Here is a 19,283-nt window from a genome sequence, read left to right as displayed (position 1 = left end):
GAAGTTACCATTGATAAATATTAGATGTTTTTGATGAATAACATGGATATGGGGCTTTGATTGTGTTGTATGACGATTTTGTAAAGTTATTTTATTAAATACTGATTTTAAGATTAAATTGTGAAAATGTCAAAATATTAGAGTTTGATAGTGAATTTTGGGTTTATTAGGGGTTGTATGAGGTCCTAGAATAATTGGATAGACTATTGATTGAGAAAATTAGTTAATTTGATAGATTAACTAATTAAGGGATTAAATTGCAATAATTGTAAAAGTTTGGCGTAATTGCATAAATTCAAAAAATAAAAGGGTATTAATTGTAAAATGAATTGGAAATGAAATATATGCTAATAAATGAGTTATTTTTGTATTATAGATCAAGATCCCGTATATACTCGTGAAAAAGGAAAAATAGCAAAATAGTCTCTTAAACTTCTGCAATTACTACAATTCAGTCCACGTAAGTTCGTATGGTTAAAATATAACATTTGTATAAATTGATGATTGTTATTATGCATATATTCTTTTGTTGGAAATGAATTATTGTTTGAATTATAATATTAAATTAGATATTCTATTTGAATTGAACGCGAAATTTGAGTATATTTGTAATTTGGTGTATGATGGTATTGCAGAGAGATACCAGCATTATTCCCAAGTAAACCGGGGTCCATCATTTGTTAAGAACTCTCGTGTTTTACTTTCTGTTTGGCGTAATTGGGTGGATCAACTCTTACGAGCTTATGTTCAGCTTCCGAGCTTCTGTTGATGATGTGTTCTTATTCGAAAGTCATTCTTCGAATGAAAAAATCTTGGTAAGGTGATTTATTTAATGAATTTTGAAAGATATTTATTTAATGAATTTTGAAAGATATGTTATTTATTTTTATATTGATTTGAATATAAATGTATTTATCAATTGAAGTTGTGAATGGCAAGGAGTTTTCATGAATGATTTTTATTATTTGACTTATTATAGTTAGTTTAGTAAGATTTTTGTTTAACTCGTCGAACTTACTAAGCTTCATTAAGCTTATTTGTATTGTTTAATGTCATTGTAGATTTTCAGAAGGTTGGACAATCGAATCGGCACTCAAGTCACACTATCCAGCTTATCTCAGTAGTTTTTGAAAAGTTCAATACGGTTTATATGGCATGTTTAGGTGTAACGACCCAAAATCCGTGGGCATCGAAAAAGTGTGTTATCGGGCATCCGTCTTAGTAAATCGAGTTATTAAATAATTATTCAGAGTAATTATGAGTCTGATAGTGTGTTTAATTAGATTTTTATTTAGTCAATTTAGCTTAATTTAAAGTAATTAAGAAAAATGATCAAATTGAATAAAGAGTGAAAGTCTAATTATAGATTAGAAGAAAGTAAAAAGGGCTAAAATGGATTAAGCCATTTAACATAGTTGAGGCGGCATAAAGAGAATAAAATCTAAGATTTTATTTGTTTTAATTATATAATTAATGATATTTAAATATAATTTAAATTATATGAATTTATGATAATTAAATTACAATGACATTATATTATTAAATAAATCAAAATATGTCAATTGTATGGATGAATTCATGATAATTAAATTATAATGACATTATATTATTAAATAAATCAAAATATGCCAATTGTATGGATATGATAAAATACATGTGTAATATATGTATTTATACATTTGTAATATAATTGTATATATTTTCTTACATTTTAAAAGATATTTATTAATTAAGTTATTATATTATAAATTTTTTTATTTGATAAATTAGTTAGATTAAGACAAATGTAAGGTTATGATATGGTACATGTTGAAACCATTTTTAAGTTTGAAAAAACGGAGATCAACTTTAAAATGAGGTGTGGAGTCGTCACCGATCTTTTCTGAGGTGTGATCGGATCACCTTGATCATTTTAATAAAACATTCTAATTTATTAAAACAATGATTTTGGGTCTACGAAAATCGAGAAAAATGGTTCGGGAGTCGGATACTCACGAGGAAGGGTTAACACCCTTGTAACGCCCAAAATTGGTACCAATTGACTAATTAATGTCCTAATGTTGAAAATTTGAAAAAAAAAATTAAAATACGTTCCCTTTAAAAATGTGTGAACAATTCAAGTTGGATTTTAAGATTCACTCGTTCCAAAGGAATAAAATACCACATCCAGCACGTTAGGACACGACATTTTAAGCCTCCAAAAATTGAGATCACTTCACGATTTCTAAAACACGCAACGAAAATTTAAAAGGGTATTCGGTTATTTGATCCAACGATAAACCGAAACCCAACACGTTAGGGCACGATTTTTCGAATTTCCAAACATAGAACATTACCTTGTTTTGACGTCTAGAAAACACAAACGAAATTTTAAAGGGATATTTGATTATTTGCACAAACGAAAAATTGAAACCCAGCACGTTAGGGCACGATTTCTCGAAGTTCCAAACATCAAACATCTCCCTTATTTTATAAAGCCGGCTCAAAACGCATTGTTTGATTTGAAATAAATTGGAAATTTTGGATCAATAAATTGTAAATTTCAATTGTAATGTGACACTCGTGAATGATAGGCGAAATTATAAGCATGGGACAATATACGTGAATGTAGTATACAAATGAGGGACAATATATAAAAAAACAAATTAAAATATACACAATAGTAATAAGCTCACATCATACATTATGCAAATGCTAACATTGACACTCAAGAACTTATGTGCCGAAGAAACGATTTTCAAAGAAATATAGAACCAATCAACACAAATAAAATGCAACGGATTTTAAAATGATGATAAACGAGTTTAAAATTAACAATGCGAAAACAAATAAGAAATTTGAAATTATATTACATACAACAATTTAAAATTAATTTACATAAAATTTTATGATAAGTAATTAATGTGGAAAATTTGAAATAGGAAAAAAGATAAATAATATATAAAATAATAACATATAAACAAATCTTAAAATAAGTATTATATGAAAGGAAATTTAAATTTAGTAATATACAAAACAATCTAACATAAATATTATAAGGTAAAATAATATACAAAATAACATATATCAATTTAAAAAAAAAACAACTTATAAGTAATCGGTACATAAGAATATAAATTTATAAAAGTATTTGAAATAATAAAAATGATAAATAAGGTTTTTATAGGAAATAAATTATACATAAATAGATTTTTTAAAGAAAAATATTTATATAAAATAATAACAACAATAATATATACCTATAAAAAACTAAATTATGTGTAAATACATAAAATGTATAAGAATATTTAAATATCACATAAGTTTTTAAAACATAGAAATATATAAAAGAGAATTTAAAATAAGTGGATTAAAAAACAACAAAATAAAAACAAAGGAAAAAAAAACACATTGAAATGGAAGTAAACTCAATTGAAATAAAATCAAACTTAAAGGGATAATTAATAAATAAAATATAACATTGAAATTAAAGCCAAGGACCAAAACGCAATGCGTGCGAATTTGTAGGGACGAAAAAAAATAAACCATGCCTCAAAACGAATCATTTCAGCGCGGACTGATTTATAACGGTGCGCAAATTCCAGTGACAATTTAAAAGAATTTAAAAAATTTAAATATGGCTCAATTGAACGCTAGTGCGAAGGAGGGGGACTGATTGCAGAAATTACCCATTTAAGGGGAGAATGCGTGTGGGCCAGGTCAAGCATGCGTACTGACTCCCCCCCATGTTATTTTAATTTATTGCTTTAATTTAAAACTTGTTTTAAAATCTTTTTTTTTTTGCTTAAAAAACATTTCAATTCTTGTTTGTTTTAAAAAAACCTAAAACTTTTGAGATACTCTCTCAACTTACGCCTCATCTTCTGCCTTTTCGTTGGACGCCGCCTCCGTCAAAGATCCCACACGCCACGGCCACCGTAGACACGAGCACGACTCCGGTAAGACTTTTCCTCTCTCTCTCTTATACTTCGTGTTTGTATTAGATCCGAATGAAAAGGAAAAAAAGAGAGGAAAAAAAAAGAAATAAATTACAGTAAATGATCACCTTCAAAATATTCTTCTCGTTGTTCTCTATTGATTTTGTGTATCTTTTGTATTAAAAAAACGTAACCATTACAATTAAAATTTGAAGGCTTTATAGTCAAAATACAAACGGTTTCCTGCTGTTTCTCTTGCTCAAACCGCAGGTTGTGAGGACGTGGAGGAAAGCCGGACGTGGGCGTGCAACATGCGGGCTAGGGGTCGTGCTTGGTGTACCGACGTGCGTGGTGGAGGGGCGTTGAACGCGGGCTGTGGCCCAAGGGAAAATGGAAACCCTAGGGTTTCCGAAATTCCAAAAAACCTGAGCTTATCGGGCATGTTTAATCTGGGTTTGTATTTGGGTCTATTTTTTGGGGGGTTAGTTTCATTTTTTGGGTTTGTTATTTTGTTTTTTATGTGTATGGGCTGTAATTGGGTATTTGGGCTAGGACTAGGTAGCCCGGGTAAAATTTGTGTCTCACAGTACAAATGTATTAATTATATTTGTTATTAAAATAAATATTTTATAATTATTAATTAACTTAAATATAAAATAAAGTAAATGAAATAAAAAGAAAAGAAAACATAAAACAAAAGAAATAAAGCAAAAAGTGATAGAGGACATTTCGAAACAGAGCAGGAAAGAAAAAAGAAAGAAGAAGAAATGGAAAATTGAGGTTTTAAAGCTTGAAGTTTAATTGGTAAGTTTAAGCAAGTCATTTTCTTATAAATTTGATGTTTTTGGAATTCTAGAGTGAAATATTCTTGGATTTAAGTTGAAATTTTGAAAGTTAAAAGATTTTTTAGTAGGGTTTATGTTGAACAAATGATGGAATTGGGGGTTTATTTGATAGAAATTTTGATTGGAATTGAATAAAGGATTGAATTGTAAACTAAGCAATAAGTTTTGAGTTTTAGGGATTAAATTGAAATAAATTCGAAATTATGAAAATATGATAAAAATTAAATAGTTAAATGTGAGTTTGCCAAGAAATTAAGTAGCAAAAAGGTATGAATTGAGAAAGAAAAATATATAGGTTTAGTTAGTATTAAATTGGAATTAAAGTAAAAGTTAGATAAAAATTTCAGCAATTAAATTGTGTTGTGTTAATGATTGTGAAACTATTTTAATTGTCCGTAGCTAATATCGAGCCTGAAGCATCGGCCAAAAAAGGAAAAGAAAAGATCGTCAAGGATTAAATTCGAAGAGAATTGTAATACCCTGAAAATTTTTACAGTAAGATATTATCCTTGATATAGTAAAATAAGGAAATAAAGTGACATAAAGGGAAATTTTGAGTTATGTCAATATTAAGAAGTATATTATGATATATTAATTCAAGAAAGGACTAAATTGTAAAAGTGAGAAAAGTTTTGTTGCACAAGAGTAAATACTCAAAATTTAAGGGGTTAAAGTGTAAATATGAAAAAGTTAAAGGACCAATAGTGTAAATATTTTAAGAGTGGAATGATCTAGAAACTAAGGAAAATGGATGAATTAGGACCAAATTGAATAGGTGAAGAACTATGAGGGACTAAATTACAATTTTACCAAAATTAAATGATGACTCAAGGATGGAATTTTAAAAGATAATAAAGGGCAAAATGGTCAATTGGAAGAGCGAGAAATCTAGAAAGTAATGATGATGTTGATGATATTTTATGATTATTTAATTAGATATATATTATTTTAATGAGATATTTATTATTATTTTATTATTAATTATTTAGTATAAAAGGAAGGAAAAATGAAGAATTATCATCATCTTTCCATGCATGCAGCCAACGTTAGAAGAGAAGGAAAAGAAAGAAATTTTCTTTTCTTTACAATTTGGTCATTCCACCAAAAATTCACCATTTCCACCTAGAAATCAAAAGAATTTTCATTGCTACTAAGAGAGAGAAATGTTAAGGAGGCCATGGGGAGTTAGAATATCAAGTTGGATTCAAGAAATAGAAGCTGGAGGAGAGAGAAAATCAAGTTAAAGATTAGTATCAATAGAACAAGGTAAGTATATCAAGATTTCAATATGTTTTTAAGTTTGTTATTATTGATAAAACATGGAAATGATGTTATAGTAGAGTTTTCTTACATAAGGTCTTATGTTCTTGATATGTTAGTGAAGAGAAAATAAGAGAAAGTGATGAGAAATGGTGTAGAAAAGAAAATAAGGTTGTTATAACATGGTAATTAATATCTTGTACTAAAACAGTATTGGACAGCAGCAGTAGACTAACTTTGAAAAATCACCATAAATTGTATAAATCGAATTAGAAGATAAAAAAAATATTAAATTAAAGATCATTGAGTATAGTTTCTCATAGAAGAAAAAGTGTAAGCAATAGATTTGTAAATCATGAGATATAATAAATTTTGTGAGACAACATCAGAATGATTTTAGGTTCCCCTGTTCTGACTTTGAAAAATCATAAAAAATTGGATAATCATAATTATGGGCTTAAATTTATATTTTTAGAATCTTGAATGAGCCTAGTTTCAATATAAATAAACGGGAACATCATTCGAATTCTTTACGAGAAGATAATTAACTTTTAGTGAAGAAGGGTCACAACTGTCAAACAGCAGAATAGGGGTAACTTTAAAGAATAAACTGTACTTATTGAATGAACCAAAAATTCTGAAAATTTTATGGTAAGAATATATATGAGTCTAGTTTCAGGTAAAATTATCGGATCTTAATTTAGAGTTCTAGAGCTCTAGATATAAATAATTTAGTGACTATGACATAGATGGACAGCTTGAATATTCATAAAAGTAAATAATAAAAATTATGGATAATGTTACTTACAAGTGTGTTATCTACATTAAGGATGTGGAATGGAGAGGAGGAGGAGGAAAAATATGTATGAATATTCATCTAGCATGGCTAATTTGCATATTTTAGGCTCAGGGACTAAATTGAATAAAAATAAAACTTTATGGGCAATTTTGTAAAAATGTCAGAAATGACCAAATTGCATGAAATGGATTATTTTATTATTTAAATTACAAAATTGAATGAAATTATTAATTTAGTTCAAGATCGGGGGAAAACATGTTTTAGGGATTAAATTGCAAAGTGTTGAAATTATGGAAAATTCTGATATTTTATAGAATTCATGGATTGTTATCAATATATATATGAGAATAATAGCTGGAAATAAGGATTAAATTGCAAGAATTTTATTTTCCTGACCCTAAGGGCGAAATCGTCATTAATTAAAAGTTAAGGGCAAAATAATAATTTTACCTAGAGCATTAATTAAATGCATTAGAATATGAAATGAATGAAAATGATGATCAAATTTATTTATAAAGATCCAGACGACTCAAATATGAGACTTGATCGTGGAAAAGAAAAGATATCGGATTACTGAAATTATAAACACAAACAAGCAATGATGTAAGTTCATGTAACTTGAATTGTATTCTTAAATGCTTGAAATGCATGTTTTTGATATGAATATGATTTGAATGTTCATTATATGAAATTTTATGAAACATTGACATATTTGATAAAAGAGGAAGAAATTCCGGTTGAATGAAAGGAAAATTCGATGGATCTCTGAAAAGGAATTGATGGTAAAAAGGATCTAGCCCGGACGGGTGATCCTATCCTGATATAGCCCTCCCGAAGAATACGTGTAAATGGATTTAGCCCGGACAGGTAATCCGAATTAGGGTCTGAATTTAGCCTGGACTGGTAATTCAGATCCAAGCTCATTAGAGTAATTATTGTTGCAGGGGATTTAGCCTGGACTGGTAATCCCGACAATACTCTATGAGTTTATATTACAGGGGATTTAGCCTGGACTGGTAATCCCACTGTAAGGATGAGGTTCGCGGGAGTGTGCTCTCTGATATGAAATGTGTAAGACCATGGTTGAAAGATACCATGGCAACCTGATATGAAATGTGTAAGACCATGGTTGAAAGATACCATGGCAGCCTGATATGAAACGTGTAAGACCATGGTTGAAAGATACCATGGCAACATGACGGGAAATAAGTAAGACCATGGTTGAAAGATACCATGGCAGCGTGACATGAAATGAATAAGACCATGGTTGAAAGATACCATGGCAACATGACAAAAAATGAGTAAGACCATAGTTGAAAGACACTATGGCATTATGTCAAAGATAAATAAGACCGTGGATGGGAGACGCTATGACATCTGTTGAACAATTGATATTTAGGTAATATGTATCAGATGACGAATGGTTATATGAAATAATTATAAAGATAGATAAACGGAATAAGTATAAGTACATGGAATATAATTTATGTTAAGTTTGATATAAACTATTACCGGAATAAATATACATAAAATATATGGAAATGATAGAGCATGAAATATTGATATAATGAAATGAATGATATATGCTTATGAAGAAACTGTAAGAGCATGATATGTTTCATGACATGTACATATATGATTATCTTTGATATGTTGATACAAGGAAATTATGTAAGTTGAGACTATTATTAAACTCAAGTGCGATATGTCGAGAAAATAAATATATCAATGTTGAATTTATATGAGATATGTGCAAGTATACTAACAATGCTGCTGTTTGATGCTTATACAAGTGTCAAAACTGTTGATTGAATGGTAATATATTTATTTATATGATGCATTGAATCGGTAAGTACTTAAGTTTTTTTTAGTGATCTGTAAATGGTAGTAATGCTCTGAAACCCTATTCTGGCAGCGGATACGGGTTAGGGGTGTTACAAGAATTCTGGTTTGTATCACTATAATTCAAACTTTATCATTATTATGTGTTTAATTTAGTAAAATGATAAATTTATGATTGAGTACTGAAATTGAGACTGATATTGAACTGAATTATAGAATACTGAATATTGTTTTAAGTACTGAATTGAATTGTGAAGTTACTGAATATTGTTATGTGTACTGCATTGAACTGTGAAATTATCGAAGTAATGAATTACTGCAATACTGTGAAACTGATTGAAATAGGGAATTATATTTGATACTGAACTGAGATGGAAATTGTACTGAAAAGTGAATTAAATACCCTATTAACTAGTCGGGCTAGTCGGATATAGTTGGCATGCCATAGGATATGGAAGAGTACGGGTTTTTGCCGGTTTACTGATCAGGCACTTATGTACTGACTATTGTTACTGTTACTGTTATTGATTCGACACTTTGTGGGTCGAATACTGTTACCTTTACTATTACAGATTTAGCACTTTGTGTGTTGAATACTGTTACTGCTACCGTTACTGATTACTGTTTAAGTACTGTGTACCGTTAAGGCACAATGTGCAGTACTAGTGTGTTGGTTGGAATCCGTGTATCCGCTGAGTCCAAGTCAAGTTAATAGGGACAAATGAAATAAATTTACTGATAAAACTAAATTTGAATGATATGGCATATGTGAAAGGTGAGAATTGAAATAAAGAAATAAGAATGGTATATATATAATCAAATGATAACATAAAAAGATTGAATTGTTCATTAAGTGATGATAATTGTAATGTAAAAGTATGTGTGTGATTTAATGTATTTAATTATAAATTGAATTATAGTGATATCACTGAGTATATGCATACTCAGCGTACGGTTGTTTCTGTGCGCAGGTTGTAGAAGTCAAGTACTGAACCAGCATCCAAAGCCAGACCCGACTTCAGCAAACTTTTGGTGATGCATATTTTCTTTTGGTAATGTGGCATGTACATAGGATGTGTATAAAGGTTATTATGTTTTAAATATAAATGGTTAAAAATGTTAGTATTACAAGTCTAAGAATTATAATGAAAGAAGTTTATCCATTTCAATTTAATTAGTACATTGTTAAATTTAAATTGATATTATACTGATTGAGTTTGATTAGAAGGTATTTAGAATAGAAAATGAGTATGTGAAATGAGTTGGTTGAATTGGTTATGTTTGAAATGGATACGGTTTTAATTGCAGGAGGTTTTATGCAAAAATAAGCAGAAATACTGTCGAAATTTATAAAAAAAAAAACAAAAAAAAAAACAATTTCCAAAGTACTTGAACGAGTCCCGTTTCACTTTTAATACATGTTTTAGACTTCGAGAGTTCATTATGGGGACTTAGTTATTAAATTATACCATGAATGTTATTTTATTTTTGAATTATTCGTAAGTTATCTGATATGTTCGGTAATGCCTCGTAACCCTGTTCCGGCGACGGTTCGGGGTTAGGGGGTGTTACAATAGGCTTTTGTGCAGTCTTGGTCAAAGTTTGGCCTATGTAAATATTATGAATAATATTTTGTTTATATAACCAACTTACATATTGGTATGAGAATAAAGTATAATTTTGATGTTAGTATGAGTGATATATGTATGTATGCATTTGAATTGTAATGAACTTTGGTAACTTTGTTAGGTAAATTAATTAGGTAAGTTTGGGTACTTGGTTGACATGTTTTTAAGTTGTCAATTGAGATGCCTAAGGGCATATTGGTTGTATGTGGTGATAATACATGTTTAAGACTTGATTTTAGCTTGTTTTGAATGCCTTATTATGGCTTGTTGATGTCTAATATGTTGAGTCTAGGTTGGTGTCAAATTAGGTGAGAAATATGGCTTGGACAATTGGCTATTTTTGTCCATACAGGCAGAGACACAGACGTGTGTCTTAGTCGTGTGTGACGCATGGCCATGCGTCCCTTATATCTTCTTAAGAATGCAAGTCAGTATGCTCATACGGCCTAGCACACGGGCGTGTGACTTGGCTAATTGACCCAAGTCAGAGAGTTAATGAGCACGGATACGGGCTGATATACGGCCGTATGTCCCTATTTTGAATGCCCACACGGCCTGAGACACGGGCATGTCTCCTGACTGTGTGAGTCACACGGCCGTGTGACCCCTGCAGCTTTGAAAATTTTCTATTTTTTTTATAAAAATTCTTTGAGTTTCCTATTTAGTCCTGACTTGTTTCTAATGTTTATTTCAAGCCTTGAGGGCTAGTATAAGGGACAGTATATATGATTTTGATTGGTTTTGTTATGAATATTGATATGTAATGAAACGTTTGAAATTTCTGTCTAATTGATCTGTAAACCCCGTAATGCTTTGTAATCTTATTCCGGCGACGAATACGGGTTAGGGATGTTATATTTATAATAAAAATCACCTATAGATATTCAACAATTCAATATAACATAATATATATCATCCCAATCATACTCATTTCATGAACATATAATTCAAATCTTATTCATGCCACGTGTCAATCATACTCATTTTGCAACATAATCAACTCGATTCAAGTTCTTATACATCAACACGGCTTTAATTACCATTTCCGTATCAATTCAATCTATCTAAAATAGTTATACATATCGTACAATCCATATAATCGTTTATTTACCATTCTATATCTCATATCAACTCATAGTTGCCATATGATTCATATTTTATAGTTTAGTCCTTTAGATGCCAAAATCACTAAAATTAGACTTGTATATAAATTAATAAGTAAAAACACACAATTTGAGCATAATAATAGAATACAATAAATCTCATATGAACTTACCTGATAAAACAACAACAACACAAAGTTGGGGACTAATCTACAATTTTCCTTTTTCTTCAATTATCTTCCGGTTGATTTAACTTCCGATCTACAATAATTTATTATGATTTATCAATTTTAAACATCTTATAACAATCTATTATAAACATATATCAATTCAATTTTATTTTTTGGATGTCCTCTAAAGTTCTGCATTTTATTTAATTTAATCCCTAAAATCCTAATTGCATTATTTTCAAATTTGAGCCTCGATTTCAAAACCGATCTCAAATTCATCCTTCTGCAACCCTCTAATATCTATAATTATAAAAATTTCATATCAATTTCAAAATATTCACATTAGTTCCTATAGTCAAAATTAACAATTTTTACTTTACAAACTAGTCCTTTTTTCATATCTAACCAAACAACATCGTCAAAATTAACAATTTTTACTTTACAAACTAGTCCTTTTTCATATCTAACCAAACAACATCAAAAACTTTAAGAAATCATCAATGTCAACTTTAGAAAAGTTTAAAAGTCACAAATTGATCCACAGATTAACTAAATCAAACTCCCAGAACTTCAAAAACATAAAAATTACACAAAAAAAAACTAAATTAAACTTACTAACTGAGTGACTTACGTTTGGCCGAACTTTCAACTTCAAAAATGATTTCCTTTGTTTCTTTCTTTTTTTCTTGCAAACGGTGGAGAGAAGGAAAATAAAGATGGTGGCTTCCATTACTTTTGTTTTAAACTTATTTTATTCTTTAATTTAAAATTTTAATTTTATTAATTCATTCCACCAAACCGTCCACTATTATTAAAAATGGCCTAATTAAACCTTGGTTAAATATTATTTAACCCTTTTAACTAATAAAAATCAATAACAATTAACTTTTACCACTTTTATCATTTAATCTTTGTACCTTAATTAATCAATAATTTGGTAAAATTTTCTATCTAAAATTTAATTTATTTGTATAATAACTCCATAAATATTTAATAAAAACATTTACAAGTCCAATTTACAAAAACAAGGTCTCGATACCTTATATTTCAACACCACTAACTTTAAGATCAAAACACTTGTACCTTAACTAACTATTCAATTAACAAATTTGTCAAACCAAAATTCAATGTAGTACTATAATTTTCTCATAAATATTAATTAATAATATTTACGAACTTAATCATCGGATAATGATGTTTCGAAACCATCATTTTTGGTACCACCGAAAATAGGTTGTTACACACCTCTTGCTCCTAGCCACCTACATTTAAGGAACACACTCACCTCCTAGAAGAGACCGCTAAAGGACCACAAGTATAACAACCTTGTAGTACCTCATACCAAGGAATGTCAAAGCAATACCATGCATAAGGACAACCAGCCTCCAACCTACCTGACCACACGAGTGGGCCACCACATGTATTGTCGATGACGTGGCATCACCAGCCTCAAGACCTTCTCCTATAAATACCCTCCGTTGCTATGGAGAAGGGAACTTTTGGCCCTTCAGCAACCCTAAGCATTATATAGCTTTCTAGCTTCCTCTACTACCTTACTCTTGTACCTCACTCCTTATTCCCTGGCTTTCTACTTGTTTAGGTGAACTAGCCCTCCTTGCACCTCCATCTACTCCTTTTTACAAGGTTTAATTATTAACATTGTTAAATTATGCTCATTATAAGGTCATTTTTTAGTTGCATGGCTACCAAGTGATTTTTTAGTTAGACCTAAATTTTAAAAAATAATGAGTTGATTAATAAATTTTTTAATGATGCTAATAATTTAAATTAAAATATAGCATAAATAATGGTAGGAAAATAAATTAATTCGAAGGTTTTTCTTTTTAACACGCTCATCCAGTAGATTTATAAGCATTTATAATTCGATCTATGTATTTTTAAAATGCTATATGTCATATTTAAGTTGATATTTAACGTCTAAACTGATGATTAAATTGATGAAATGATTGAATTAATACAATATTAATATTTTAAAGACAATTAAAATACTAAGAAATTTAATCACCAAAACCTAAAAAAGATATAAAAACATTCTTAAAAAACCATTTGAGCAAAGACACAAATTTGCATTAGTCCTTTAACTTTGCGTGTTTTGGTCGAACAAAAAGAAGTAAAATTTGCCTGTTTTCTAGGATAAAGTGAAACACTTTTTTAGTTCATACATACATACACATTTTCATAGGTTCGTATGTCAATGGCTCGGCTGAAGATGATTATGGCTTGTGTTGCCATAAATGATGAATCTCAATTGCAAATTTCCAGAACTAACCACTCTTTATCATAAAATGATGTTAACTGTTTGTCCTGATATGACATCTTCATCATTTTCTGATGCAGGTGGAGAAACTAGTATCAGGTAACTTCTTTCCGAGCATCGTTTAACTTAGATTTAGTCGAAAACTATTCTCTGAGATTACTGGTTTCGAAAAGCTCTGTTCTAGATTGTGTTATTCCGAGCCTACAGTAGAGCACTACATAAACAATTTAATTCGAGCTCCTTAAGTGGTGTTATCCTAAATCTCATAAGTAGTTGTGTCCATCCCCTTGTGAGGTCGTCCTCGTGCAAACCCTTGTTGAGTTACAAGTGAGAGAGAATGTTAAAGTATTGAGTTTTGTGTGGTCTTACATTCAAGTTTAAGCCCCTTTGCCTATTGCTAGCTGATTTTAGGCCGGGTGCTAATCTCATGTGCGGTTGACCACCCTTTTCCTTAGCATTCTCTAGTTTCTTATTTCCCTTTGCTCCACAGGCCATATTGGAGATGCTATTTTCCAAATACTCAAGCATTAGAATCTTTGCTGCTAAACGATCATGCCGTAGCTATGAATCAGTGAACGGTGTTTGACTCAGTATGAACCCTGAACGGTTGTTCGTGCCCATAGACCTTCCGAATTTTCTACCATCAGCCTCTGGTATACATACAGGTAAAAATTTATTTATTTTTGGTTAAACATGAACAACCTTTCTTTCCCTTGTTCTATGTTGAATTTGACTAGCTTTATGAGTAAATCATTTATATTTTTGGACTGCAAAATCCTTTCTTTTTTTTTCTTGGACTTGCTTCAAACATGGAACTGTTAATTAAGAATTGTTGGGTTTATTTTAATTGCTTTGTGACTGTAATTAGGGTTTAAACCATGCACTTATAATACAGGTTTCATACTTAGATTGGATTGGACTAGACTACTCTTTGGTCTTTGATACTTTCTGGTTTTGACTACTTTAAGATTATTTTCATTTTAATTATTAATCCTATGATATTACTTGTAAAAAAATATAATTTAAAATATGTTATAAGTATATCTACTTTTTGAAAATTTAGAATTTAATCTTTTTACTTTTCAGATTTCAAAATTTAGAGATGATTGAACGATTGGTATAGTGGATTAATACCCATCAATGAATAAAAGAACATACCTAAAATCCAAGTTGTTATAGCGATCCGTGTCGGAGATTGCAAAAGAAAGTTGCTTGGATTTTGGTTTGTATACATTCAAAGTTGTTTTATGAAAAAAATTTGAATTGTAGAAGAGAAAGGAAATGAGAGCTTTCGATTGGTGCAAATGATACAACAACGATTTTAACAATTCAGTAAGTTAAATGAAAACTTTCAAATAATTTAATGATTATTTTATTTTTTAAAATTTAATGACCAAAATGTAATTTAGCTCTTTTGGGTGTTGATTTCATTGCTATTGTTAGAGTTTCTGTGACCCAAATCCCGTCACTTGTTAAAAAAATAAATACAGCACAAGTTAAATACGTATAGAACTATTTTTCTTCTATTTCACTTTGATTAGAACTGGGTTTTTCAACCCTTAAAAATAAATATAGTCAAAACTCCTTCTGTATCATTTATTTTTCAACATTAGTGAAATTTTCCTTCTCCACTCGTAACTTTTTCCAAAAAAAAATTTCACGATAAAATCTATTATCGATATCTATTATAACACTTACTATAAACTTCCATCGAAACATGGATGTTATTTAATAAAATTATGGAGAGGCGTGTGGACCTTGTCCACTCAAAATAATTTAGATGCAAGCATGATACATGCTGTGAATACCAGAAATTTGTGTTTATTTTTTAGAACACAAAATAAAAACATATTAACAAAAATTTGTGGTGCTTAGAGACAAAATCGTGATTCATGAGCTTCTTATTTTTCAACTTACCCCTTGTAGGATGTTAGCCCCAAAACAAATAACATCCACTCAATTGGATTTTATGTTTTAAAATAAATAAATGAATAAAAATATCGATTAGGTTTTGAATTTAACGTGTTTAAAAAATAAATTATTATGAAATTTTATGAGAATTATTATTTTTAAAACGTTAGATTACGATAGATTTGTATGTGCTTTAAATTTGACTCATGCATTTCAAATATGTTACATGACACTTAAGTTAATGAACTGATCTAATTGATATAGTACTAATATTTTAAAGATTTTTTTTATAGCAATTTAAAGTTTGAAGAAGTATAAAGTGTGCCGTGGTGATTGTTCATCTTGTCCTTTAATCATATGGTTGAAGGTTTGATCCTCGTTCATGAGAATAGAATATATTTTGTGACCAACAATTTACCTTTTTGGAAAGCATACGTGGTGAGGGAGTTAGTCATTACTATCGATAGTGAATACCCTTTAATTTTAACTAAAAAAAATGTTTAAAGAAAAATTTTAAATATAAATTATAATTTGAAAAACAAGTATGAAATCAAAGAGTGTAAGCACATAAAATTTTAAAGCTCTCTAATTATAAAAGTATAAATTACGCTATTAATGTTTGTATTATAAGTATATTTTAATATTTTAATATCAGGTGTTTGAGACAAAACAGTGATTGGTGAGGCTTCCTACTTTTCAAGCTTCAACCTTCCCTCGTACGATGTAGACCCAAAACAAATAACATCCACTCAATTTGAATTTTTTGGCTTAATATATTATTTAGCATATGAGTTTGATATTTTTTTAATATGATATCTGTATTATTTTTATCTAATTTAATACGTGTATTTTATAAAAAGTTATATATTTTGGCACTCAAAGGTAATAGTATTAACTTTTTAGTATTTAATTCGTAGTTTAGAGTTGATTAAATGGCGTTAATTGCTAAAATTATTAGATTTGAACTTTTCATGATTTTGACTTTGTTTAATCTTGTATTTAATTTGTCGAATATAATTTAATGGATATGATTTAATTTTGATTTTAGAGTTGATTTGATGAAAGTTAATTATTAATATTAACAGCTAATTATGAATTTTCATATAATAAATTCTACAACCTGAAATAAACACTAAAAAGTTATTGCATTAGACAAAAAAACAAAAATACCGCATTAGGAAAAAGTGTCAAACTCAATCATTAAATTATGCATTAAGCCATTTTTTCGAAATAAATAAATAAAAGTGTCAATTAAGTTTGAATTTAACGAGTTGAAAATATAAATTGTTATTAAAATTTATGAGGGTTATTTTCTTAATTCAGGGGCATTTAAAATTTAATTTATATGTTTTAAATATGCTCAATGTTACATTCAAATTAATAATCGACACTTAAGTTAACGAAATCACCTAATTAATACTGATATTTTGAATATTCTTTTATAACCATTTGAAGCTCGATGATCAATTTAAAATATAAGTCATTATTTGAGGATCTCCAATATAATTACGTAACTATTATTTCTTTTTAGAACATAAATGTGTAATAAAGAATATGAAAAGAAAGAGAGAAAGTCTTCTAGCTCTCTAATAATGCAAGTTCAAATTATGATATTAGTCCCTATATTATATGTAAGTTTTAGATTTAGCCTTTATATTCAAATTTGGTTATTTTTAGTCTTTATACTTTTCAAATGTTGAAACTTTAGTCTTCACCCAAAAGGCAATCGTTAAATTCTACTATTTCCAAAATTTTATACGACAAATACATTATTACATATGCAATACCATGTTAACTTTGATAGTTGCATTTCCCAAAGCTGCAGCATGCAGCTTTGATAGCTGCTATTCTTTGATTAAGCGAAAAAAAAAATGTTAACTTCTTATTTTCAAATAATATTCACGAAAAAGGCTATGTTTATTTTAATTTATAGACTTAAGAACTACTCTTTGAGTTGAGGGTAAAATCTTAAACTCGTAAAGTATAGATATTAAAAATGATAAAATTAGAAAATATAGATTAAGTTTACAATTTACGCATAGTACGAGACTAATAATAAAATTTAATCTAATAAATTTCATGTCTATTATTTCCGTAAAAACTGAAATTTCAAAATTGAAAAACTATGATAATAAAAATGGATGAAATTGAAGTTTTCAAGCCCAAGTAATAATTTTTGTGAAACTATTAATTTGTGAATCCAGGGAAAATTACAAAAAAGATCTCCTTTGTGTCAAAGTCAAGGGAGCAATATGTCGTTGTACTATTTTGAAAATTCGTACATGCAATTATGTCCGTGTATGCTTTTATTATTAGATAACTTGTTCAAACCATTAAAATCCTTGCTCAATTTTTGTTGTTATAGTAGGTTTAGATTGTTCCTATATTAAGAGTAGGGGTATGTAAATTTCGGGTAAAATAGAATTATCCGGTTAATTGATTGAATTTGGATAATCGGTCGGTTAATCGAATTAATTTGGTTGGGGTCGGTTAATAATTTTTTGAAAGTTCAGTTAACGGTTAATTCGGTTCAAAATCGGTCGGTTAACCGAATTTAATAAATAATATTATAATATATAAGTATTTGGTCGGTTCAGTTTATTTTTTAGAAATATAAATTAATCGGTCAGTTAAGTCGGTTAATTTTTGATATGTTCTATACTTGTTTTAATCAAATATAAAAAATATATATAAACTTCGGTTAATTCAGTTAACCGACCGAATTAATAAAAAAAGTTCAGTTCAGTTAACAGTTAAGGGTTTAAAAAGGTCAGTTAATGATAGTTCGAGACCGATTAACCGATTGAACACCCTTAATTATGAGTGTTGCACCCCCTCTGATGGACAAAATTCAAAAGGTTAAAATATTCAGAGGTCCTTGTATTCTTTTTAAATTTAAAATTTAGTCCTTATACTTTTATTTTTAGAAATTTACTCCCTCTTCTTTTTAGGTTTTAAAATTCAATTCCAATTGTTAACACTGTTAATTTTTTTTGTTAAATTTGTTGGTTGTTATTTTAAAATATAAAAAAAAATACTCGTTTAGTAGCAATATAACTAAAAAATGACGTTCTAATGAACTTAATTTTAACGAACTAATCTAAAAAGTGATAATAGTTCAACTTGAATTTTAAAATCTAAAAAATAAACGAACTAAATTCTTAAAAATAAAAGTATAGATATTAAATTCCAAAAACATAATGCATCCACCATATTATATATATATATTAAATGTACCCAACTCTTTTAAAAACTTAAAAACCTATGCTGCGGGTTCAAATAACAGATTAATTCTTTTTATGGCATGGGCGAAGCTAGAAAATATTGTTAGGAGGGTCATTTTAATAATTAGTGGTGTGCATGGGCCGGACCGGGCTAGGTTCGAGCCATGCCCAACTAAAATTTTAGGCCCGTTTTTTAAGCCCAGGCCTGACCCGGCCCGCTCATATTAATTTTTATATTTTTTTATATAAGTTTAAAATATAGATAAACCATCAAAAATACTAAAAACATCAAATAAATATTTCTCA

General features: G+C 29.0%; 1 long non-coding RNA gene across 1 annotated transcript; it reads left to right on the top strand.

Annotated features, from left to right (window-relative positions):
* The first annotated feature begins 3,371 nt into the window (after positions 1–3,371).
* On the top strand, positions 3,372–4,553 carry LOC107926122 (uncharacterized). Its single transcript, XR_001692151.2, has 2 exons — positions 3,372–3,938; positions 4,188–4,553. It is a non-coding gene; the product is annotated as an uncharacterized lncRNA (long non-coding RNA).
* The last annotated feature ends 14,730 nt before the right edge of the window (positions 4,554–19,283 follow it).

Source organism: Gossypium hirsutum, chromosome A08 (genome assembly GCF_007990345.1).
Source record: "Gossypium hirsutum isolate 1008001.06 chromosome A08, Gossypium_hirsutum_v2.1, whole genome shotgun sequence".
NCBI classification, from domain to species: domain Eukaryota; kingdom Viridiplantae; phylum Streptophyta; class Magnoliopsida; order Malvales; family Malvaceae; genus Gossypium; species Gossypium hirsutum.
The sequence above is the reverse complement of the archived record's forward strand: the minus strand, read 5'-3'. Positions and strand labels throughout refer to the sequence as shown.